A 23,764-nucleotide genomic window follows, 5' to 3' on the forward strand; every position below is an offset into this window, starting at 1 on the left:
CCTTACAGATATTCGTCTGAATCCAGCACCATGCCAAGCATCATACACAATGTAAATGGAACAAGAGAGGGGAAGCATTTTTGCAGTCGTTTACATATGTATAGACTGTGATTCTCCAGAATCGCAGTTTGGGTGTAAAACTCGCTATTTTGAAGGGGCGTATTTAGGGCGCCCCTTCCAAATAGCGATTTCCAGTGTTATGTATCAAGGTTTTGCTACCGAAATTTGGTTGCAAACCTTGATATTTTACCACCAACTCAAAGAGCTGCCTGCTCTTAAAAAATGAATTAAAAACGTTTTATTTTTTTATTGTTGAAATGTATTCCATTTTCCTTTAAGGAAAACGAGTTGCATTTCAACAAAAGATGACAGGCATTCCTAATTGGTCGCAAACAGTGACTTTCCTCATTAATTCATGAGATAGGTCGATTTGCGGGCCACTAGGAATCGCAAGTATGAAACAAAAATGTTCAAACATACGGAATAGCGATTTCCAAATAGAAATTGGAATAAAATCGCTATTTGGAAATCGCTATTCCTAATCTTTGTGCATCTGGCCTTAGATTCCTAAGGAGATTAATGTTTTCTTTAAAAACAACTTATTAAAGGTCCTCTTGCAATGTAAGTAGGATGTAATGCATTAGAGATTGGTCCCTCTCTTGTTACTGGAAGAGACAGCTTTATATAGAGGATTCCCCTACCTCGTTGTCATATATTCTGCAAAATAGTCCTGTCTGGGTCATAATCTAGTTGAAGTATTTTGTACACTGTTTTGGAATGGAGGTACACCAACGAAATCTTGTTGGTGCTACTAAGCTAGGGTGTGCATGCTAGTAGTATTGTATCCTGGTATGAGGAAGTGCTACCGGGTTTCAAAACTAGAGCTGTCCACTATGGCTGACTATCAAGTAAGGGGAATAGACGGCATCTAGAGTAAGTATATGGGAACAGACTCCCAGCAGAGCTTCTTAACCCTAATAAAACATTAACATAGGCACAGAAAACATCTCACTAAACTTAGATTGGAAAAGATGCATCACCTAAAAGATACCACTCTGGGAGAGAGTAATCTTGAAATATGTCAACAGTATTGTAGGATTTCCCAAGTGGGACATGATTGGGACCTTGAAGATCAGTGATATTTGGGGCCAAGAGGAAATGAAGCCCAAGGACATTGCTCTTGAAAAGTAATAGATGTTTAAATATGTGCCATTGCGAAAGATATTCTCTTGGAACTTAGTTAGGCAAGTTGAGGTATGTCCAAGACTATCTGCCATTAGAAAACAGAGTACTTTTGGAATAATTACCCACCAAAGCAATTTCCATGATCTACAAAACACTGATAAGCAATACTGCAGACTCTAGGGAAATTGAGAAACAGCTAGGAGGCAGCATTAGGGTACAGGAGGAGAGGAAAGTGGGAAAAGGCAAAAATACATCCTACATAGGTTGCCCTCCATTCAGGCCTAAGGATAGCACAATTAAAAAAAATACACCAGCTTTATTATACAGGTGCTCAATTAGTACAATTTGGTAGGACTGTTGATTGCTGTGGTTTACAAGGGAGCAAGCCGGACGGCATAATTATTGACACAACATGGTATGTCCCCATGAATCAAACTTTTTCGGCCAACATGAGGGAATTACTATCTACAATCCTGGGAACATATATTGAACTCCTGATAAAAACTGCCATGGGGTGAAACAGTCAAGCATAAATAAGGAACATTTTCTGTGGCTGATTGTGGCAAGGTATCTGAATACAGATGTGACAATTCCGTAAAATGCTCATTATGTAATGTAAACATGCAAAGTTTACCTGACTGTATTTGCTGCTCTGTTATGTTTAACAAAATAATAACGCTGTTTAAAAAAATATACAAAGAAAAAATATCATCCCACTGTGAGCAACAGCCATAATAAATACCCTCTTAGACCGATGGAAACCTAACACTTCCTTCAGATTTTGAGGCTTTAATGTCTGTATGTTACAAGGTCTTCTTCCACAAATCCAGGTCAAGAGCAGAACCTCATTCTGCCTTTATAGAGAGGAATCAAACAGATGCAAATCAGTATTGGCTCAAAAGTAACAGTCCAGCCTGAACTGTCAAGTCACATCCATTCTGAAATGGAACACAACCAACCCTAGAGAAGGTATAACCTCCTAAGGCCTCATCAATTAGGTGTATTTGGAGTTCATACGACAGAGCAAGTTACGGGACCAGTCTGAACATGCCAAAATCAAACTGGAGTATGTCCAATCAGAGGGGACAAGGTTTATTAGTACAGAAAAACACGCCTACATTTGCGGTGAGGCTAAGCTTTATTTTTTCAATTGCCCAGGCATGTCTATGTAATGGCACAGTGAGTAAAAACGATGGAGTAGAATTCAACCTATAGCAATGTTATTGGTTATAATTAGTTCAAGCATTCCATCTATCACATGTTTTTGTTCTTCTTTCGTCACATGTATGACATCGACCCTGGATGACACTGTGTCATAAGGGCTGAAGGTGCGCCTTACTGATCAGGCCAGGCCACCTAGGCTGTAACTGGTCAAAGGCTGCTTTTGTTCATGCTCAGAGGGCATATGCCATATCGGCTCCGGATGAACACCCCGTTTTTTTCTGACATGCCAACAACTGGCCTCTCTATGAGAGTAAAAAAACAGTATGAGACGGCATACTAGTCAGAGTAACGCCAGTGGTTACCAATAATTCAAGCATTACATCTAATACAATTTTTGATAATCAACCTGGCGGGCTGGACATTCACAGCACAGCCTGAACACATCTGTATGGAAAGGATTGCTCTGGGAAGCGAAGGTTTTGTAATAAACATTCTTCATTGAAGCCCGTGTTTACACTAACAGTTCTGTAACCATCCGCAACCCTACATTTACATGAAGAGGCTCCCTAAGCTAATATACTCTACAAATCCAGTGAAATCTGGCAAATCACTTTTTTCCTGCTGACAGGAAAAAGAACACAGAACACGTTGAAATACAATTGCTGGTGAATCTAAGTTACATTTCAAAACCTCATATTATTGGCTAACTTGTCCCATCTTGAAACGATAATATCGCAGGACACAGGATGGTTTGTACCATAAAATGTAGCACTCTCAACAGAAAATTCCTGAAGAAATGCCATGCAAATATCTGACATCAAACTCTACAAATTCATACTATAGTTTGTTAAAAGTATGCCGTTATGCCCAGCGAGCAGTATTGCTGACCTTTGAGAGAGGGAGCTCCTTACAGTAAAGGAAGCTATATTGACTTCACATTGCAAGGCTAAATCCACCTCTGCACTTTCAGGAACCGAGACTGGGGTACTACCATATGGCTCAGATACACTGTCAGCCTCTTGCTTTCTTTACAAGGAATTAGTAGAGAAATTGTATTTTCAACCCCTACGTATTTATGTACATTGGGCCTTTGCAGCACGTTTTGTTGCCATGGCCTGATTGATGTTTTTATTGCTGAGGTATTCAACGAGCATAGTAGACCTCGGGCCGAGACTGGAGCAGCAGTGGTACCGAACAACCATGCTGGGTTATAGATGCATGCAGACATATTTCCAGAGCAAATAGAGAACTTTTGAACTGTGGGTACCGGGAGGGAGGCAGAGGCATCATTCCTTGTGTAGACGAAGATGGAAAAGCATCATAAGATGTTTGATGAGGTGCTCTACTGATGGAGTCAAGTCTATGGCATAAAGGGAGGACATTCCATCTTCCAGGGACATAAGGAAACACATTTCAGAGCGTTTTACTGTAACATTTTTTTAATATAAAGCTGGACTAGTTCAAGTAAGAGTGAGCGCTGTAGACCCTTCCTTGTGGTGGTTCTCTGTTATTTAGCTTAGTTCCTGGATCATACGGTTATTCCGACTCTCTTATAACTACGACCGAGTAGATACTCGAGGCACTGACAGAGCTACCCACAAACAAGGCCCCTTTGGATGGTTTCCCGATTGAATTTTACCAGGCCTATTCGGAACAGTTGGTGAAACCACTTTAGCAAGTATTTAATGAGGCGTTCGACCAGGGGCTCTAATCCCCCTCCCTGTGGTAAGGGGGCATTTGCATGCACTTCAAACAGGGGGGAGACGGTCAGGAACCGGCGTCGTGGCGCCCACTTACTATGATGAACTCCAACATCAAAATATTATGCATGGTACTGGCGAGACGACTGGCCCCTCGCATGTCCCACCTCATCCATAAGGACCAGTGTGGGTTCATCCTCAGCCGTAACACGGGCATGACTATAAGGCGCTTATCGCATGTAGTGCACGAGGTACAGAATAGAAATGAGGAATTGGCGTTGGTATCCATCGACCTTGAAAAAGCATTTGATACAGTGGACTGAGGTTATCTTCAGGAGATACTGAGGGCATTGGGTTCAGCCCGCTGTTCTGTCGGAGGGTCAAACTTCTCTATACGGAGCTGTGCATTTGAGTTCCAGTGGGCCAAATCCGGTCATAGAATTTGACGTTGGGACAAGGAACTCGGCAGGGCTGCCTGCTATCACCACTGCTTTTCGCCTTGGCCATTGAGCCCATGGTGGTATTAGCCCAACGGGAGCTTGAGTAGTGGGGAATACGCACAGGGGAGAGGTCTCATCTAATAACGCCCTATGGTGACGATGCTCTATTTTATATTGAATCCCCCCCAAGCAGCCATCCCTAGATTGATGCAGTTTTTGGATGAGTTCGCTGACTACTCTGGCCTGTGCTTCTACAGGCATAAGTCTCTGATCTTTCAGTTGGCGGGATTTTCCACGCTACCTCCGGAGAGCCTCCTAAGGCTTGGACTGCGTTGAGAGACTGGGCACTTCCGATATCTGGGCATACAGGTTGCACACTTGGATTCACAGTTACTACAGCTGATTGTGACCTGAGTAATCAAATCCCTGAAGTGGCCGGTGGCCTTCTGGAACACCTTGCCCCTATCCCTTATGGGTAGGATTGTGGTGGCCAGGATGGTTGTTCTGCCGCGTTGCTTGTATGTGCTCCCGAATTGACTTTGTGGTGTACCCATAGCGATTTATTTTTGTCATTTTTAAAGCGCACTGTTACCCAAAGGTGTCCTGGCGCTGGCTGATCGCTAGTAGGAGGGCAGGGAAGTTAGCAAGTGAAAAGCCACGTTTTAAGGGCCTTCCTGAACTTGAGCAAGTCGGGGGTCAGTCTGAGACTTGACGGCAGCGCGTTCCATGCCTTGGCGGCACCTAGGGATAGACTTTTGCCTCCCCAGCGAGCTTTTCTTGTTCTGGGGACGACAACTAGCCCCTGCTCAGCTGATCGTAGAGCTCGCGCTGGCTTATACCACTGGAAGAAAGGGGTCAGGCATTGGGGGCCCAGGCCATGCAGCGCCTTGAAGGTCACACAAAGTGACTTAAACAAGATTCTTTTCCGCACTGGCAGCCAGTGTAGCTTTACAAGGTCCTGGGAGACTGAGGCAAACTTAGGAGTGCCTGTAATCAAGCGTGCTGCTGCATTCTGCAGGATTTGAAGTTTATCTAGAAGTCCCTGCTGGGCATTCAGAAATAGGGCGTTGCAGTAGTCTAATCGGGACATCACCAGTCCGGTCACTGCTGTCTTCCTATGTTCCGCCGGAAGGAATGGCAGGACTTTCCGGATGGTTTTAAGCACGAAATGGGTGGCAGAGGACAGTGCATTGATTTGTGGCCTGACGGACAGAGAATCATCCATCAGGACGCCCACATTTTTTACCTTTGCCACTGGGGAAGGTGGGGACCCCATTTCCTCTGGCCACCAACGAGGTGACCAAAAATTGTCTTTAGCCCCAAACAGTAGCACCTCTGTTTTTGCAGAGTTGAGCTTAAGGCAGTTTCCTGCCATCCAGTTGCTCACCTCCCGCATGCAACATCTAAACCGATCTGCTGTGCTGTCCAGTTCTCCCTGGTGCAGCCACACCACGATCTGCGTGTCGTCGGCGTAGGAAGCGATGTTTAGGCAGTTGAACTCAGTGCCGGTGTCCTTATAATGGACGGGTAGGCGCAGCAGGCCTTGCAAGTCTTGACAAGGCGGTACGAAGAGGGGGGGTCTGGAGGTTCCCGGGCTGGACTGATATTACTATGCGGCACACCAGCAACATGCAGCCCGGTGGCTGGATGAGGGAGACAACTGGGTGAAACGTCTACTTAGAGGGCGAGTACAGCCAGGTAGTCTTCCAACAGCCCTGATGGAGGGGGTGGGTGTATCCGCACACCTGCCACATGTGGCCAAACAAACCGCGCATGTTTGGCAAGCATTTGTGGAACTCATACTTAGGCACGTGCCATTTCACTGGAAACTGGATATTTGGATTCTTGCCCGGTGCAAAAAATGATGGAAAACATCTCATGTCTGGCATGGAGGGAGGGGGGCTGCCAGGTGTTGGCAGACTTGTACCCTAATGAAACCTTTATTTCGTATGAGCAGGCTTGTGAGGGGACAATACCTGCAGCATGCTGGCCTCACGGACTTGGCCAGGGAGACATGGCTCACATACCCTGACGCCCCCCAGACAACTCAAACACTCAATATATTGCTTACATGTGGGAGTTGGCGTCAGTTAATTTCATTATTGTATAAGGCAATGAGGGCTGATGCAACGGGTCCTCCACCCTGGTAACGGGCTGCATGGGGACGGAGATCTTCAGACGCCCATGGGCGATAAGACTTGGAAGGCAGCATGTGCTCAAGTATCCTGCAATGCACAATTAATTTAATACACTTTAACTACCTGCACAGCGTGTACTTGACTCCGACGAGACAGTGTCGCATTGACTCAGACCGATCTGATGTTTGCTCGAGATGTAGCAGGGAGGGGGCGGACTTTCTGCATCTAGCCTGTGGATGCCCGGAGGTGAACCATTTCTGGACATGTGTCGTTGAGCAGGTGAGGGCGGGAACCAGCCTTCGGGTGAAGGCAACCCCTCTGCACTGCCTGCTGAGGGAGTCACAAGACCTAGAAAATGTAAGATGGCATACACATTGTTGCAATTACTCCTGGTTCTAGAGAGATGTAGAACTGCCATAGTATGAATGGGTAAGCGCTCCCTCACAGTGGAGGATTGATTGAAGGACGTGTGTGAGTGGTCACTTGTGGAGGAGGTTTACATGAAGGCTAGTTCAAAGTACACAAAGTGGACGAAGACCTTGGAACGTGGAGGGAACTCTGCAGAGATCTCTTAACCACTGAGATTGTTGAGGGCGATCAACTTGAATTGGATGGAAGAGATAGTGGGTCAGATATGGAGGAGAGTGGATGCCCGTGATGTAACAGTTTTTAAGCGATTGTTGGCAATCGCAATTGTCTGACGACATTGTTTCTTTTTCTTTCACTGTATCTTGAGTTCGGATTCATGCGGGCCGTATGTTTGTACTTGTGCACCCACCGTGTTTATCTTGTAAAATGAGAAATAAAGTTTAAAAATAATAAACACTATGTTCTGGACCTTTGTCTCTCTTGGCTCCGATCCACACTCCTTTAGAGGCTACCCCATTCCCTGTCTTGTGTGTCCTGGTTCTCCTGGTCTTCTCTTCTACAGTATTTATTATTATTGCTAGTTATTAAGCGCAACGGTTACCTGAAAGGTGTCCTGATGCTGACTTCAGCATCCTATCCTAATTAGCTGAATATGTAACTATCTAGTATACAACCAGGTTTTGAGTCATTTCCTGAAACAGGTAAAGTCAGAAACAGAACGAAGTAAAATAGTTAAACTGTTCTATAAACGGAAAGCCTGAACAAACAAGCTCAGCCACCAATTTGAATCAATTTAAATTTAGGCTGTGAAAGAAGCCAAGCTTTGAGTAGAGGAGTTGTCAAACTGGTTTATAGACTAACATGTATTCTTTAGAAAAAAGGGACCAACCCGATTGAAAGCTCTCTGTGTAATGTTTTACATTCCCCAGTGGCGGTTGCCTGATTCCTTGCGCCTGGCTCGCTCTCTGCAACTGTGCTTTTCCCCTGAGCCTCTGGCTATTTCACCCTGGTGAGCCCAGAGTGCAAAGACTTGAAACTGACTTAGTTGTTGAGTCTTCTCTTGCTCTGTCGAGCAGCACAACCGGTGATGCAATGCCTCTGTCCTCAGCAGCAGCAGGAATGTAACGGTGTTGAGGACAGATGCATCGGTATTGAAGGGCGCAACAATGGTGATGTGTGGATTTTGCAGAAAAACAGTCAGGAAACCCACTTCCAAGGGCCCATGACTGGATTGGCACCACTTGATAGGGGAGGACTCACAGCTGACAGAGCCCAGAGGCTGTAGAAGGGTTGTTGGAAGTCTTTGATGTCTTAGAGACTTCAGAACAGGAGGCAAGCCAGCAAGTCCTTGGAGTCACTTTGTTTCTGGGAATGTGGAGATGCAGGCCCAGTCCTTCTCACTCCCAGGCATGGAGGCAGCAGGGAAGGCACAGCAAAGCAGGAGTCCAGAAAAGACCAGCAGAGTCTAACAGAGTGACACTAGTTTCAGCAGCATAGCCATCCTTCTTCCTGGAAGGATGTCCTCAGATTCAGAAGCGTACTGAAGTGGTGGTGTCTGAAGTCCAGTACATATACCCAGTTGTGCCTTTGAAGTGGGAAAGACTTCAAAGAGATGTCTTTGAAGTGCACAAAGCTCCAAGCTCCAAACTCACAACAGAGGGGTATGAAGGTCTTTGTGTGGGGACAAAAACAGCCCATTTAAGTATAAGTGTTAGCTCCTCCCTCCCGTTCCTGTCCAGGAACACCCATCAGGATGCTGATGGCCTATCAGTAACACCTAAGCTCCCTTTGTGCGTGCCTGTCTGGAGCAAATGCACAAAGCCCAGCTGTAACCCACCCCTGTTGTGTATTCAGAGATAGGAAGAGGCACAGAATGGTTAAAGTAAGAAAATGTCAACTTTCTAAAAGAGCCATTTTCAGACTTGCAATTTAAAATAGAACTTTACCATAAGTTGTGATTTTAAAATGTGTGAGTCCAGAGAACACCAAACTCGAAATGTATATCTTTTCCTAATTGGAAATTAATCTTATAAAAATGTAATAAGGTAATCCCAATGTTAACCTATGCGAGAGATAGGGCTTGCAGTAGTGAAAAATGAATAGAATAGTTTTTACTACCAGGACATGTAAAACTTAAAACTAAAATGGGTGGCACAATCAATGCTGCAAGCCCACTAGTAGCATTTAATTGATAAGACCTAGGCATATGTATTGCATTTTACTAGGGACTTATAAGTAAATAAATATGCTAATCGAGTACAAGGCAATGTTACCAAGTTTTAGGGGAAGAGCACATGCATTTTAGCACTGGTTAGCAGTGGTAAAATGCCTAGAGTCCTAGAGCCAGCAAAAATGAAGTCAGCAAAACAAATGGTCAGCAGGTAAAACGTAAGGGAAAACCACACCAAGGATGCCAGGTCTAACAACCGCACTCTATAAAACTCAACTCCACTCTATGCTACTCTATTAGAGTTTACTCCACTCTAACCTCGTACACTCTACTGTCCAAATTTGTACTCAACTCTATGCCCGTACACTATTGTGCAACACCGTACTACACTGTACAACACAGCACTCCACTCTACTGTATGAAACGCCACTTCAGTTTATCAGTTTCCTCTACTCTACTTCAAAGTATGCCACCCCACTCTATGCTAATCTATTGTACCCTACTCCACTCTATGCCACTCCACTCTACACCACTCCACTCTACTCTACTCTACGCTATTCCACTCTAAGCCAATTTACCCTTCTACACTCCACTGCACAGAATTCCACAGTATACAACTCCACTTTACGGTAATCCACTTCATGCCACTACAGTGTACACCACTCCACTCTACGCCGCTCCACTGTATGACACTCTCCTCCACTCTTTATAACTCCACTCTATAAAAGTCTACTACATTTCATGGCACTCTATAACATTCAATTCCACTCTATCCATGTACACCCTAATGTCTAACTCTATATTCCCCTCTATGCCCGTATACTCCAATGTACAACACTCTTTTCTATACGACACAGCACTCTATTCTACTCTACTGTACGAGACCCCATTCCAATGTATAACAGTTTACCACCTGCACTATGCTAGTACACTCAACGCCACTCTACTCTGTGACACACCAATACACTCTATTATACTTTACTCCACACTACGTTAGACTACTCCACTTGACTCTACTCCACTGTAGTAGACTTTACCTCACTGTACGCTACTATAGGACAGTCCACTCTACGCAGCTCCAATGTTTCATACACTACTGTACTCTATGCAACTTCACTCTTTTTCACTGTATGCCACTCTCCAACACTTCACTCCTGTCTTCACTCCACTGTACAATACTCTACTTTACTTGACACTACAATACTTTAGTCTACTATACAACCCTATACGAAACTCTTTGTATGACACTGCAACCCTCTTTACTCCACTCTGACACAGTACTCCACTCTACTCAACTACTCTACTGTATGCCACTCCACTCTACATCATTCAATGTCATTGTAGTCTATACCACTGTATGCCAGTACACTGTACCATACTCTACAACACTATACTGAACACCACTCCACTCTACAAAAATCAACTAGACTGTATGCCACTCTACTCTACTGTAGTCTACATCACTTTCAAATAGTCTACCACATCCCACTACACTCTACTCTACAACATGGCACTCCAATTTATGGCACCTTCCTTTACTATATGCCACACCACTCTACTCTGCTGCACTCCATGCTACAATAGTCTACGACAAGCCACTCTTCACTACCCCACTCCAGTGTACTCCACTCCATTATGCTCCACTCTACTACACTTTATCCCAATCTACACCAGTATACTATACTCCGCTCTACACAGCTATACTGTCCAACACTCTACTCGACTGGATGCAACTCCACTCTACAACACTATACTTCAATCTATGCCACTCTACTCCACTGTATGTCCACTGTTCGCCACTGTACTACACTGTATGACACAGCACTCTACTCTATGATATTCTTCTCCACTCTACTCTACGACTCTCCACTTGACGATTCTACACCCTACTCCACTCTAATGAATGAAAGAATGAATTTGCATTTATAAAGTGCATGGCTACCAGAAGGCCTCCCAGCGCTAGGAACAGAGCCATCACAGAACTACCACTAAACATTAAAAGGAAACAGAAAAGTAATCATCCTCAAGGCGGATATGATTAGGTAGCTGGTTCCAATGTGCCGACGGATTGTATGAAAACAGTTGTCCCCCGCTCCGAGATCTGTTTATCCTGGGAACTGCTGCCAGGTGTTTATTCCCAGAAAGCAAGGACCTATTAGGACTGTAGGGAGAGATAATAGACCGGAGAATCGGAGGACTCTTGACAGATAAAGTCTTATGGACGATACATAGAGCTTTAAACTGAACTCTTTCTGCAACTGGAAGCCAATGGAGAGAGGCGATTGACGATCTTGCAGATTTCCTATTAGAGATCTACATGAGAAGGCGTGCTGCACAATTTTGCACAGTATGTCATTTTGTAGTCGTTGAACACGGGGAGCCTAAATAGAGAGCGTTAGCGTAGTCAAGTCGTGAAAGAATCAGAGCTTGAACCAGCAGTGTCCTAGCATTGAAAGGCAGAAGGGGGAGGATTTTCCTTATCATCTTCAGTATCTTCAGTATTCCATAACAGGTCCCTGCTACCTTCCGTGCTTGCTCCTTCAGATTTAAATTATGGTCCAGCCAAACACCACTTTTGATTTGATCTTTGGGAGGATGCATGATGCCCAAGCACCTAGGCCAGAGAGAGCTATAGGAGGGTAAAACAGGGGGGAGGGTAAAACACTCTACTCCACTCTATGACAGTGTATGACACCTACTCTATTGTTTGACAAACCATTCTGCTGGACATGCTGCTCCAGTCTACGATACTTGACTCCACTATAAGAGACACAATGCCACTACACTATATAACACTTTAATACACTGTACGATACGCTACTACACTCTACTCCGCTCAATTCCAATCTCCAGTCTATGACAATAAACTTTACAACACTCTCCTCCACTGCACTGTACGGCATCCACATAACAGCTTTCCACTTGCAACATCGGACTCTACTATTTGAAACACATTTTCATTAACAATTACAAAAAACACTGCTTTAGGCCAGAATGTAGTATTCCTCTAAAAAGAACATTCGCTGGTGGCTCTTAAGTCACTGGGGGCGCCCTCTGAACTGCCTAACAAGCACCTGAACTGAACTCTGCTTATGTAGGGCAACATAACATTAGACCTGTGTTGGACCCCAACACCAATTGATATGCCCAAGTGAGTACATAACACTTCTCTGACTGAGGCACTTGGGTTTGAGAGCCAGGGGCCTAGCTGGGCAAAACTGGGACTCCTGAATGAAGTGTATCACCCTGCGTCTGCCCCCACCACACGCCTGACGCACTGCCCTGAGTCGCACACACTTGCCATTGTGTGAACAGAAGACCCCTCGCCAGACCGAAAGTCAAGCAGCAGGCTGATCTCCCTCCCACGTCCCCAAGTTGCCACATGCAATGGACATTACGGGATGCAAACTGTTTGATGCCATACTAAGGCCTGACAAAGATACTCCGATGGCCCCTACAACGCTACATTTGGCTAGTCTTGTGACCCGGCAGCTCTGCCATCTGATACGAGAGACGGCTGCTTGGCTGGCCCTCTGAGATGAGGTATCCTGCTCTTCTGAGATGCAGTTGGGCGACAACGTTGTGGCCACCTTAGTACTAACACAGGTGGCGACCCCTGTATACCGGGGCTGGTGAGCAGCATACCACTAAAGTTCTGACCAAGCAGATGCCAGACCAGGCAAGGAATCCCTATCAGGGCTCCCCGGATGCCTAGTGCCCAGGAGTTAGCCATGGGTCGCTTGCGATCAAATACACGGTCTACTGAATATTATAAAAGCTAGGCTACGATCTTGTCTCCACAGCTACACACTATCTTCACAGCAGCCCTCGAAGCCTCCACTGTTCCTCCATCACTACGTGAGGCGCTATTAATCTCTCAGCCTAAGCCTGGCAGAGACCCTACTGCTTTGGGCTCTTATTACCCTTTGGCCCTACTGAACACGGACTATAAGATATTGGCTAAAATATTAGCTGATCGATTAGCACCACTGGTTTCATCCCTAATCCATTCTGATCAGAATGGTTCTGTTCCAGCCTGTAACACCTCGCTGAACCTGAGATACTTTTTCCAGGTTGCTGCTTATTCCGTGGCTCGATGGGCATACTCTGGATGTCTTGTGCTTGACCTTGAGAAGATCTTTGATTCTCTGGAATTAGAACTCCTTTTAGCTATCCTACCCAAATATGGCACATGGGGCAAATTCCTTTGCATGATTCGGCTATTGTACAGGGAACAAACAGGATGGGCCCATACATTTCTGACGCAGTCAGGGTGGACCGGGGTACCCACAGGGACTCCTGAATGAAGTGTATCACCCTGCGTCTGTTCCCACCGCATGCCTGACGCACTGCCCTGAGTCGCACACACTTGCCATTGTGTGAACAGAAGACCCCTCACCAGACCGAAAGTCTAGCTGCAGGCTGATCTCCCCCCCACCTCCCCAACTTGCCACATGCAATGGACCTTACGGGATGCAAACTGTTTGATGCCATACTGAGGCCTAACAAAGATACTCCGATGGCCCCTCCAGCGCTACATTTGCATAGTCTTGTGACCCGGCAGCTATGCCATCTGATACGAGAGACGGCTGCTTGGCTGGCCCTCTGAGATGAGGTATCCCGCTCTTCTGAGATGCAGTTGGGCCACAAAGTTGTGCCACCTTAGTACTAACAGAGGTGGCGACCCCTGTATACCGGGGCTGGTGAGCAGCATACCACTAAAGTTCTGATCAAGCAGATGCCAGACCTGACAAGGAATCCCCATCAGGGGTCCCCGGATGCCTAGTGCCCAGGAGTTAGCCATGGGTCGTTTGCGATCAAATACGCTGTCTACTGAATATTATAAAAGTGAGGCTACAATCTTGTCTCCACAGCTACACACTATCTACACAGCAGCCCTCGAAGCCTCCACTGTTCCTCCATCACTACGTGAGGCGCTATTGATCTATTCCGTGACTCGATGGGCATACTCTGGATGTCTCGTGCTTGACCTTGAGAAGATCTTTGATTCTCTGGAATTAGAATTCCTTTTTGCTATCCTACCCAAATTCAGCACCAGGGGCAAATTCCTTTGCATGATTCGGCTATTGTACAGGGAACAAACAGTTAGGATAAGGATGGGCCCATACATTTCGGACCCAGTCAGGGTGGACCGGGGCACCCACAGGGATGCCCGCTGTCTCTGCTGCTCTTTTCTATGGCCTTAGAGGCTCGCGGCTGCCACCCACAGACAAGGTGCGGAATGGGGCACCCCCTTAGGAAATAGCATACACATAATTTCGTTATATGGGGATGATCTTTTGTTAGATATTAAGGCCAAACGGTCAATCCCTCCCCTACTGGCCCAAATCCTAGAAGATGTCGCTGCATTATCAGGTCTGCAGTTCATCTGGACTAAATCATGCCTCTACACCTTTGATCATACGTGTCCAGACCCAGCTTTCACACTTAGTAGAGCTCCTATAACATGGTAACTAGATGCCTTTCGATACTTGGGTATAAGGGTGTATCGTCAACAAGCAGACTACTAGAAGGTGATAGCTCTTCACTCTCAGATGTCCTTCTAGGGTACACCTACATTCTCTGGCATGGGCCAAGTGGCCTTTCTTAAAATGGTGGTCTTGCTGAGACTCCTATATTATTTTAGCAACCTGCCGATTTACATCACCCCCATTCTTTCGCATTCTGGAGGACACTATGAGGGACTTAATTTGGGGTAACTCCCGCTGCTGTGTAGCCCTCACAAAATTCTATTTGCCAACAGACCAGGGAGGGTTAGCAGTGCCAAATATGGAACAATATTACTTTGCCGCACAGCTCCAGTGGTTAGCCAGATGGATGGCGGGCCTCCAGTTGGCTGACACAGCTGTAATCTCACCACCTCGGCTACTTTCTTTACTACTCTCGCTGTTTCACCCTTGTACCAGGGGGAGGCCACCAGAACCTCTGCTGCTCAAGGTCGCATACTGATGTTACAGTAGGAGTTTATACATAACGTAGACGACACAATAGGTGCAGGCATTGCATATACAGGCACACCCACTCACTATGTCCGCAGAACTACACTTAGGGCAAACTCACATCCTCGCTCAAATCTCCGAGTGACTTGTTTAAGATAGTTGACAACCTCTCCCTTATTCAGACTCCTGACCCCATAACAGCCTCCCAGGTTCTATACGACCAGATTTCCACATTTTTTCACGAGAAGGTCACGGACATTTACACAGACCTAGAAACTCTCAACTCCTGCTCCTTATTTACCACCTCTCCAACCTTGAGTTCGGAAATTCAAGCCCCTGTCCCTTCTCATTCCTTTTCACAGTTCCCCCCTATCACTCCTACACATCTCAGTACGCTGTTGGACAAGCTAAAGTCCGGGTCACCATTAGACCCATGCCCCTTAAAGGTCCTCAAAGATTGCAGACAGACTATTCTACCCCCTCTGTTGGAGGTTATGAATCTGGCCATTTCAGAGGGGGTATATCCCCTCTCCTGGAAACTGGCCACTGTCAAGCCACTATTGAAAAAACCAACCTTAGACCCAGGGATATTAAAGAACTTCCGTCCCATTTCTCTTCTCCCTGCCCCTGCTAAACTCTTGGAGGCCCATCTCAATTTTCACCTGAGTGCTTTCCTTGACAGTACCAACGCCCTTGATCCTTCACAGCATGGCTTTCGTAGGACTCACAGCACTGAGTCGGCGCTTACAGTGGTTGTCGACAGCATCCGGTCCAGGGTCGACACCGGTCAGACCACCCTACTGGTGTTACTCGACCTTACGGCAGCTTTCGACACCCTGTCCCCTACCATTCTGGTTAGCCGACTCAGTGAGCTGGGAGTCAAGGGCTCTGCACTCAGCCTCCTAACATCCTTCCTAGACCAACGGAAGCAAAGGGTTAAGCTAGGCGAGTATATGTCACCCATTAAGCCTGTGAAGTGTGGGGTCCCCCAGGGCTCCTCGTTGAGCCCGACGCTTTTTAATATCTACTTTGCCCCACTCGCCAGACTCATAAGATCCTTTGGGTTAGAAGTTCTTTCCTACGCCGACGACACGCAGATTATGGCCTCCGTATCTCAATCTGTTAGCATAACTGCTCTCAACTTTAAAAACTGTATGGAGGCGGTCGCCGGATGGATGGTTAAGAACTTCCTCAAGTTGAATGGGGAAAAAACGGAGGTCCTCATCTTTGGAGGCAAAAGTGAGACCTGTCTATGGAATGGTGGCCCTCTGTCCTGGGTGCCTGTCCCTCGCCGTCTCTTTTCGCCCGCAACCTCAGGGTCATTCTGGACACTACTCTCTCGCTAGACAAGCAGGTTAGTAGGACTGTGTCCACCTGTTGCAATGCTCTTAGGATTTTAAGAAAAATCATGCATTATCTTTCCCCTGAGGCACGCAAACAGGTAGTAATGGCGCTTATTGGTTCCAGACTCGACTATTGCAATGCACTCTACTTTGGCATTAGCAATGGTCTGGTCCAGCGCCTCCAGACTGTGCAGAATGCGGCTGCCCGGTTCGTTGTGGGTGCCCCCAAACGCTCCTCGGGTACAGCCATCAGGAAAAATCTGCACTGGCTCCCAATGCAGGCGAGGATTCATTTTAAGGCCTTATGCCTTACACACCGTGCCCTTAATGAGTCCGGCCCGGAGGCTATTCACGCCCTTGTGGCCTATTATACCCCTGGTAGAGCACTCGGCTCTTCCAGTAAAAGCTTCCTAGTTGTCCCTCGTATATCCAAGGCCAGATGGGGTGGAAGGTCCTTCCGCTTCCTTGCACCCAGACCTTGGAATACGCTCCCCAACGACCTGAAGGTGATCTCTTCCCACACTCTGTTCCGTAAAGCGCTCAAGACCTGGCTTTTCCAAGAAGCTTATCTCTAATCCTTCTTTGGGTGATTTTTGAGTTTTCAGCCTACCATCTTCCAGCGCCTTGATGCCTACGGGTTAAGTTGCGCTACCTACAAATTTCTTTAATAATAATGGCAGAGAGCAGGGATCCACACTTTAAGTGACTTGTACCGGGACGGAACCGTGACACCATATGATACACTGGTCGAGGAAGATGGATTGTACCCGGGCCAATTCCTACTACACTATTCATTCCTTGCAGCTCTGGGTAACAAAAGGGGTGATGTGACAAATGAACATCAAACACATTTAACTGGTCAATATTTGCATGTCATGGGGCTGGGTAGGCATCTCACCAAATGGTTTGCCGCCTCACTCCGACATCACACCGCAGTATTATTATCACCCCTGAGGCAACAATGAAACAGACTTACACTACCCCTGCACGGATAAAGAATGGGTCAAAATACTGGAAGGCCCCATCCATGTCCCCAGGAATACGCGCATCCACCTAATACAATATTATATTATGCAGAAAGCATATCTCACTCCAGCTAAAATGAATAAATATTTTAATCGCATGGACGCCAGATGCACGCGCAGTCGCCTCACAGATGCAGATCTCTTGCACATGTTATGGTCATGCCCACTTCTTACCAGATACTGGAAGTCTGTTACAGCTGTGTTATCCCACTGAACGGGACGCCCTGTACCTCCCGCGTGGGAGCTATGCATACTACACCTCTTTCACAGACATAATTAGCAAAAGGTCACCTCCTGTTTCCTCGATTTAGGTGTGCTTGTGGCCAAAGATTTGATAACTAAAAGATGGAAACCCAAACCCCCTCACGGACTAGCCTGGAGGCGCTTCTGTTGGTCTGGGCCAAGGCTGAGAGTCTTGCATTGCATAAGGAAACACGCTAGGACTTCGTAAATGTTCCATAACAGCCAACTTGGACGCCATTCTGCATGATCTACAGAATGAGGGGCAAACAGACACAGATTCACCAGATCCCACAAACACCACAGAACAGAGGTTAGAAGAGACACACTAATCTTGGCGCAGCTGGGGGCGGTACCGCTGGATTCGGGCGGAGTGTGCACCTCTCACCATGGGTACAGTACCTGATGCCAGTTGATTTGGAATTGTAAACTGTACTCACACTTATTATGCTTGGAGTGCGGGACAACATTAGGTTGGTTCAAGTTTACCTGTTTTTTTTATACTTTGTACCGTTCCTTATTTCCCACCTCCCATAGCTAAAAAATGGACCTGCTCCTGGGACTAATCCTTTGCTCACAGCATGTGGGGTCGACCCTATATACGGCATTTACCACTGATCGCAACATATTGTTGGCTAGGATATACATGACACGTCAAGCCCAGAGATGACAGTCACTGCACCTATCTCTGACCATGTAATGGAAATAAATATGTGGATTTGCAGTTTTTATCCTACGAACATGTGTAGCATACCCGGGACTGTAATTATCAATGAACACTTGAAGCTTGCAATGTAGCTGTTTGATCCTGTTAACGAAAATAAAAATAGATTTTAAAAAAAGCCCCAGGATGGCATCATACAACAATCTTTCTGAGCTGAAATGTTTTGCTTGGGATGTGTCACACCGCATGATACCTTGACGCTTTGTGTGCTACCAGTCAACTACAGTAACAGGCTTGCTGAGCCAAGAAGACCTTTCAGATCAGAAGGCATACCCTTAGGGTACCGAGATGTGTGTCCCACGGTCCACATGAAGTGTCTGTGCAGCTGATCCTTCCACTGGTCTTCCTTTGTAACTGAAAAGGAATACATACAGCTGCCGTTCTTAGAAAACGCCATGCTGTGTGAGACAAACCACATCGACATAAACCGACTACATGACATAGCCATGACACTCAATGCCCTAACTCGACTACACTGCTGACATGACTCAGCCTCGCCTTCCTAGTTACAACCTCCTGACATGGAATGTGCGTGGCCTGGTTAACCCCCGGAAGCGCAGGCACATCTTGGCGTACCTAGCTAGACAAGCACAACATACAATGTGCCATGCTGCAAGAAAGGAAAAACAGAACAGGGTGGCTGGACAGGATTATTCGTGAAACAATTCACCAGACACACAGTCAATCTGTACCGTGTGACCACTGGATTTAATTTTCCAAACAAGTTTATTTTTCTTTTTTACATTTATCAGCAATTTTTTGAAACACAAGCACAAACAAAACCACTGTCAATTCAAAAGGTTCATATATACAGTATCTACAAATGCACACATTTACAAATTTACAACAAAGAATCAAACAAAAGATTGGTTAGACACACCAAAAGACAATCACAAATGTATAATAATTCAAATAAATTGCAATTATATACAGTGCAGAGATTAATCCATAAGCGACCAAACGGGAACCAGTCCTAGAGATTGAAAAAACCAAGTGACAGGCGGGGTTGAGATCAAAAACAAGCCTGCCTGTCAACGAAAGCCTGTGGTGTAATGTTAAATAGGGTTGCAAGGCTAGGATACAGAGTGGTGGTATGATTTACATCCTAGCGGCACCCTTTGTTGTAGCCACAGGGTGGTATTGTCGACGCGTTTCGAACCTAAGTATTCAAGGTTCTCTTCAGGACAGGGACTGGGAAACAGATTCTGCACGCGGGCACAAAGGTTGCCGTGGCGTAGGTATGTCGTGTTCACACCTGCAATAGGCGCAGAGCAGGACTTAAGGCGTGGTGTCAGGCTTCAGAAGCTTGCAGGTATCAGGGCGGCTCACATTATTTTGCGCGTGTAGGTCTGGCTATGCAGACCACAGGGAGGGAAGCGGCCGGTCACTGGCCTCAGTTCAGGCCGGCAGTTAAAGTTGGCCCGTTTTCTGAATGAAGTAATCAAGCCACAGAAGGTCCGTGTTGCTCACTCTCTCCCAGGAACAAGCTGTCTGTAGGAAACACACCTCAGACCAACAGCCGTAGCCTCATTCGCGGCCCACTGCAGCTTTTCCTCTTTTTCCACATACGCGAAAGGCACCACCCTACTGGTTAAACGTACTCTCCCTTACAATGCCATAGGCTCCTACTCTGACCCAGCAGGACGATACTGCATCCTGTGGAGACGACTAGCTTACCAATCCATCACATTCATCAGCTGCTATGACCCCAACACAGATGACTATGAATTCTTTCATATCCTGTGGGGGAAGATTGTAGACATTGGCTCAACACACGAGGTCTGGGGAGGCGACTTTAACCTTACATTGGATCCCTCGCACCCTCAGCCGCACCACTATTCTAATGCCCAACGCCACCACAACAATATTGTTACCGATCACATACTGATTGACGCCTGGCGTCATTTCCACCCCAACAGCAGGTACAGCACTTGTTACTCTACTGCGCACTCCTCCTGGTCACACATTGACGGGTGGCTTTTATCCAGAGGTTTGATACCCTGGATAACTTGTGTCACACACCTGCCGCGCAACTACTCGGACCATTTGCTTGTCCTGCTGACTTCTGACACCCCAATATAGATCCGTCATACAAATCCTGGCACCTACCTACACACGCATTGTTGGATCCCATTTTCAAATCAGAATTAGAACAGGAGATAGAGGACTTCTTTCCCCGCAACATAAAGTTGGTGCCGCAGTACGCCGCGGTTTGGGAGGCATTCGAGGTCACCATCCGTGGGGTCTGCATTGCTAAGAGTGGGGGGATATTAAAGAATATCCATACTACTCTTCACAACTTGGAAAAAGACCATAAACACGAGGCCCAACTGCAAGAGATCTCCCCCCCAAGCGTGCATGCGAAAATAAGAGAGACCATATCTAAATATCAAGAGACCGCAGATAGGGAGTGTAAATTTAGGGGAAATACCACCGGGCTCTGCAATATGGTGAGGTCGAAAGACCAGGGAAAGTGTTTGCAGCAACTATCCGCCCACCTAGATTTTTGAATACGATATTTGAAATACCTGACGACAAGGGATGCGTGCACAGAGATACCCCAGACATCCTAGGAGTATTTCAGAAATTTTACAGCACATTATACAAGTCTCACAGGATGCAGCCGGTAGGCTTTACTCCTTTCTTTGAGGACACGGCAATCGGGTGGCTAGGAGATTCCCAACGGGAATACCTTTTGGCCGACTACGAAGACGATGGGATAAGAGCTGCTATAATGCAGTTACAGTCAGGCCTTGCCCTGATGGCCTCACGGCTGAATTTTATAAAACGTTACGATCATCCCAATCCTCTGGCAGGTCTACGAGGAAGCTAGGGATATGAGGACACTAAAACAGAATCGAGGTAGATGGGGGTTGCATGAGACTCGTTAGAATACCTGACACGGTGTACCGTGAGCGGGTAGGGTGACTTATGGATTGGTCTTTTTTATACTAGATTCGAGGCGGAGCAGGAAGGATGTGGTAGCAGGCGGCGGTGTGGATAATTGGATTGAATACCCGGAATCTAATGGGTAGGTTTTTATTAAGAAAAACGGGAGGGCTGCGACTGATGTGCTTTCGATAGTTGGAATGAAAGCTGATTAGTAGGTTTGGATAAAGAGGATGACCTTGTTTACTTACAGAAAGTTGGCACACCGCGCCCCAATAGTAAAACTTCAAGGTAAGATGTGTACACGTTACGGGGCAGATAACTATCAGTTTGATGGTATGGTCTTTAGTGGCGGATTTGAACATTATTTATGTTCTTTTGGGCACAGATTGGGACGGTTAATTTCCCATGTCGAGAAAGGCGTGAAGCAGTAGACTGGTGGTTGAAAATACCTGTTGAGAGGTAGGACAGCATTTTGAAATATTATAATTTCTGAACAAATATGCTGCACAATTCTGAATTTGCCTAAGCTGACTGAAGCTTAATAGGATTCCCTTATTTTATTACTTCATATTAGGAACTCCATAACAACAACATTAAGGTAACTACACCTATGGATGGGGATTTACTTTCTTTTCACTCGGGTTATTTAAATATAAAAACACTGGGGTCTCAGTAGAAACTTAGTAACACATGGTCACAAAACACTGAAACAATAACGGTTATTGAACGGTTTGAGTGCTAAGCATCGTGAAGATAATCATAAAAGTGATATAATTTTACTTATTGTGTTCATAACAAAATGTGCACGCTTTATCAAGCGTTTAGAATTGGTCTGTACAGACATCATGCATGTATCACGGACTTTGTTATCAGTATGTGCACAGGGTTGTTTTGATACTATGGGCTCTGGTAAATGTACGGAGCATTCCGAAAATGTGATTGTAAATAGAGCACTTTTTTGTTATTTCCAGCCCTGAGGAAGCCGTTGGGTTTTTGTATCCCACGGTGAAACGCGTTGGCATAAGGGATTGGAATAGGGAGAATAAACAGAAAACAAAGACCATCAACAGCCTAATGGACTGTTGTTGTATTTTCTTTAACTGAATAGTGTCTGAATAGACTGTGATAAGTGGTGTGCTACGAGCATTATTCTCATACAGTGCTCAACCGTGAGGTTGTTTGTAGGGAAGTAGGGTGTTCTCTTCTCTCATTTGTCTTGTAAGCACCCAACAGAATTGTACTGTGAACTTCTATATGAGTGTCATTTCTATATGAGCGCTAATATCTACTGTACACCCTGTGTTTAGCAAATATGAGGACACTAAACCAGACAATGCGCAAAGTGCTCATCATCTCCCTCCAAAAGCCTGGGAGACGCCCAGACCATTGCAACTCGTACCGGTCGCTCTTCCTCATCAATGTGGATGCGTAAATCCTACCCAAGATTACTGCAAACCGCATCAGACCCCTCATGACCGCCCTGGTGCTGCAGGACCAATCAGGCTTCATTCCCGGGAGGGCCAGATTACACAACCTCCGCACCTTATTCGCAGTCCTGCAAGTCATTGACCCTGAGACAAATGCGGTGGCCGTCTTCCTTGATGCGACATAAGCCTTTGATTCCCTAGAATGGGATTACTTAGCCCTCCCCGTCACGCAGGAAGGAGGCTGCCGCCTAATGCTTTGAAAACTCTCGGTCTTAGAATGGGGTGACCTCTATAACAAGCACTTGCAATGCAATAGGTCTTGCATTAGGAAAGTTTGAGCTATTGGTATTGTAAATGACATTTTTTATTTATGTTTTGTTTTTGAAAATAGCGAAATTAATAGCTTTGTCATTTACAATGCCAATAGTTATAACTTTCGCAAATGTGACACCTATAGCATTTGTAATGCAATATGTGTTGTATTTACCTGACTTGCATGTATTGATATTACAAATAACAATGGCTTTTAATTTTTTTTAATGATTAATACTTAAATAAAAGTTATTGTAATTTATAATGGTAATAGCTTAAACTTTTGTAAATAACTTTTGTGAAGATTATGCTCAGTGTATTTTATTGTGACGAAAATCCAAGAACAGAAATGAAATATTAACATATCTTTGTTACATTTGTAATAAAGCTTGAAATATTGAGAGAACATATTTGAACCAGGTGTTGTTGAATGGTTGCACAGATTGATGCTATGGTGGCACTGAGTGATGTTGTGATGGCGAACGAGTGATGCTGTGGCGTTCAGTGATGCTGTGGTAGCGCATAGTGATGTTGTGGTGCCCAAGAGTGATGCTGTAGTGGTGCTGAGTGATGCTGTATGCTATGTTTTGTTTTGTTTTGCTATCCTATGTTTTTTTTGTTATGCTATGCTATGTTTTGCTATCCTATGCTTTGATTTGTTATGCTATGCTGTGT

The 23,764-nt window shown here is 45.7% G+C and overlaps 1 protein-coding gene across 2 annotated transcripts in view; it reads right to left on the reverse strand.

Moving 5' to 3' along the window:
- Window positions 1-23,764, reverse strand: part of N4BP2 (NEDD4 binding protein 2) — a 1,406,797-nt gene that overhangs the window by 63,763 nt on the left and 1,319,270 nt on the right. The gene's annotated exons all lie outside the window — the stretch shown is intronic.

Source organism: Lissotriton helveticus, chromosome 2_2, assembly GCF_964261635.1.
Source record: "Lissotriton helveticus chromosome 2_2, aLisHel1.1, whole genome shotgun sequence".
Lineage (NCBI taxonomy): Eukaryota > Metazoa > Chordata > Amphibia > Caudata > Salamandridae > Lissotriton > Lissotriton helveticus.